The sequence below is a fragment of the Pinus tabuliformis genome, chromosome 3_1 (assembly GCF_031772625.1).
Source record: "Pinus tabuliformis cultivar Carrire ecotype Pingquan chromosome 3_1, CPIR1, whole genome shotgun sequence".
Taxonomy (NCBI): domain Eukaryota; kingdom Viridiplantae; phylum Streptophyta; class Pinopsida; order Pinales; family Pinaceae; genus Pinus; species Pinus tabuliformis.
The window spans coordinates 176,198,002-176,201,782 of NC_142301.1; positions in this window are offsets into that span (position 1 = coordinate 176,198,002).

A 3,781-nucleotide genomic window follows, 5' to 3' on the forward strand; every position below is an offset into this window, starting at 1 on the left:
CTTCATTTTCCTTCATTCCCCCTCTAATTTCCCTTGCATGCATATTTGTGTCTCTTCATCTCCTTTTTCTCTTATTTCTCATAATTAAATGCCAATTTTTGCCTCTTTGTCTTTGCCCATTTCTATAGCCATTATTAAACCACAAGTGATGCCCACTATAATGTTTGCCCAACATTCAACTTGGAATACATGTCCCATGACCTTGGTCTTATTTTTCTTTGCCTTTAATATCCTTTATTACATAAAAATTTAGGCCAAGGTTGTTACAAAGGAGGAAACGACTGTAGAGAGGTAGCAAGAATGAAGGAAAGTGAGGAGCCCACAGATGTCAAATTTTTAGGAGAACAAGATGAAGCATCGATGCGGCACTTGGAAATCTCTAGTTGGGAGACAAATATGGGGTGAGAGACAAGGTTGGACGTATATTCCACCTCATCTCTCCCCAATATTCCATAATTCCAAAGCAATCGAAAAAGGGCTAGAAAAAGAAGGGGCCAATAACCAAAAGGTGGAAAAAAATTGAACATGCTCAAAGAAATCAAACCCTTATCCTTTGAGGAATAACGAGGGCACAATAGGCAAATGTTGCGGGGTCGCAGAGCCATAAAACCATCTCAACCTTTTGAATTTGGTGTGATGATTTGTACACCATTCTCTTTATACTATCTATAATATATTTATTAAAAAAATAAAATAAAAAAATTATATCATAATTATATGAATAAAAATAATAAAATATAAACATTATCATGTTATAAAAAATAAATAGTAAAATATAAAAAATATCATATTATAAAAAAAAATTATAAAATATAAAATTATAAAAGATATGATTTAGATCTATCTATATGTAAAAAAATAAAGTAATGTAAAGGCTTAATTTTTTTATTCCATTTAAAAGTTTCAATTTAAAAAACTAATATAATAGCAATAGTATATTACAAGACTATTATAGAACCTTTGTACAATGTTGAAAGAAAAAAATTGACAATGGGAAGCGAGTAATGCATTCATTTAATTAATATACATTTTCATTTCATTTTTTAATAAGTTTGAGTGGTCCAAGCCACCACATAACTTGCCAACTAAACTCCGAAATTAGCTTTTAAAGAAACAAATATATGTTTTAAGCATGGATATACATTGATAAGCTATGTACTTAAGATTCGGCCTGGAGTATGCCGTAAAACTGCTTCTGCTTGGCTAAGAGCTCGTCTTCCTCGGACGTAAGGAAACAGGTTAACGGCCCAAGACCCAGAGGCATCTGGCAGGAGTGAAAGTCTGCTCCCTTACGGACCACCAGCGGGTTATTACAGGTGGCGTGGTTTTCCTTGATAACGGTGATGAGTCAAACCAACATTCGCGGATAGCAGCCAGAGATGGCTGTCCTCACCGCTGGTTTGACACCTGAGTTTGATAGGTTTTGCCACCTTCGAAAAAAAAAAGAAAAAAAAAGAAGAAGCTATGTACTTAAGATAAAGGTTGAAGCGAAAAAGGTAACAATGAGCAGTCCAATAATACAAGCAAATTCATACATGTTTATTTTTCATGAACTTTGAGGACCACCACAAAACTTACCAAATAAACTACCAAATTTAATTTTAAAAGAACAAATTAACCTTCTAGGAATGCACATACATTATGAACTCTAAACTACCAAATTCAATTTCAAAATCAATCTTAAAAGAACAAATTAACCTTCTAAGAATGCACATACATTAAAAAAGTTCATAAAGGGTTGTAAAACTTGTTTTAAGTGTTGATTTTGTACTACTGTAGGCTTGACTTTGAACTTATTGTATGATGAACTTGAACTTGTGTTCAAATATTAAATTATTCTTGTTTGATTTTTGTGGCAATTGGTGGTAATGGTCAAAAGTGGTGTTTACTAGAAAAAAGTTGTTTTTATGACATTTGTTGTCTTTGGGCAAAAGTGGAAAATGATTGTTATGAGCTCTAATGAGTTTGGTGGTAAACAATAATGAATAATAAATATAAAAATGATTTAAAAAGATTATAGTAAAAAATACTATATCCTAGGATAATTTATTTTAGAAGATAATATTGTTGGTTGGAGTAGTTTTTGTTTTTGTTTTCTTGGTTTAAGATATAATATTATATTATTATATAAAACATAAATTGACACAATTTTTTTTTTTAACTTAATCTTCTCTGATTAATATAAAACATAAATTAACATAAATTTATAACTCAAAATATTATTCCTTACAAATTTCATAATAGTTTTAATTGATTATTTCCATTGAATTAAAATTGGAAGTTAACTGCACATTCCATGTCAACTTATAACAATCTTTATTATATATATGGAAGATTTTGTTTTCAACATAAAATATTAACTACTCATTAAATGCTTCTCCCACTAAAATAAATTGAAAATGGAGATAGGGCCACGTCAATGAATATCCATAATTTACAAACCAAAACTACAAGTAATAACTACTAATAGAATAATTCATGACTTACCCAATATACTAGAAATAATAATAATAATATATTAGTAAATATAATTTAACTATTTTAAATTACATTAAAATTTAAGATAGCTACTAATAGAATAATTCAAACTTACCCAATACTAGAAATAATAATAATAATATATTAATAAATATAATTTAACTATTTAAAATTATATTAAAATTTAAGTTTAAGCCATAACATCATCAATCCATTGTTTATTGGAATTTGTTAAAACCCCAAATTATATTATCTTCAATGGTTGCTTGAAATGTTATGACTTCCTAAAGTTTTTCAACATCACATAACATCTTGTCATGAAAAGTATGTAGTACATAGAGCATTAAAAGACCTTTGATATTTTAAAATAAAAGCATGGCTTAGCCGGTCACATTACGATTTCAAGATTGAGAATTTTAATAAAAAGTACATAAATTTATAAATTACTACCTTGCTTTTAAGTACATTTCAGATCATTTTCATTTTTTCAACAACTGCACGATGTTACAGTGAGTATGAGCATTAATGTTGCACAAGCCACGTAAATGAATATCCACGATTTACGGACTTAAAAATATAGGCGAGTAACTCTGGGCATAACTCAACGCCTGACTTTTCCTTACTTGACAATGGAAACTCTTATTTCTAACTCTATAGAAAAGTAAATGCGCTCTCACATGCGAAGCAAATAGCGCTCGCCCTCTCTCTCCACGTTGCTATCTAGATTCACGTGCTGTCCCTCAGAGGGCGAGCGCTATTTGCCTCGCATGTCAGAGCGCATTTACTTTTCTATAGAGTTGGAAATAGGAGTTTCCCTTGACAATAACCCCGGGCGTCAGTACTGGTGTCAGTATTGTAGGACAGTGAAATCATTGCAAAATAAGCGCATAACCAATAGAATGCAAGAAAAATCAAAACAAAATATTTTAAAAGATAAATATTTTTGCTTTTATAATGTTAACTTTAGAGACTTTAGATATAAAAAAATTATTTTTTTGGTCAAATAGCAACTAATTAAATAATCAATGAATTACCCAACGCGTTATGTAATAATAAGAGTGTGTGCTTTCCCCTCAACAAAAGGTAGAGCCATAACTTCTAAACCTTGCAATGTATTTTTAGGAGACGATTACATGTTTTGAGGAAGAGTACATGTTTTGAGGAAGAGTGCCTGCATCTGCGACTAGGATGAAGAAGTTACCATCAACCCCATTTATTTATTTTTATTATGTGTTAAATGTTAGTTATATATTTTTTATATTGTAAAATTTACAACAACGTTTTTTATTTCAAAAAATTAGCC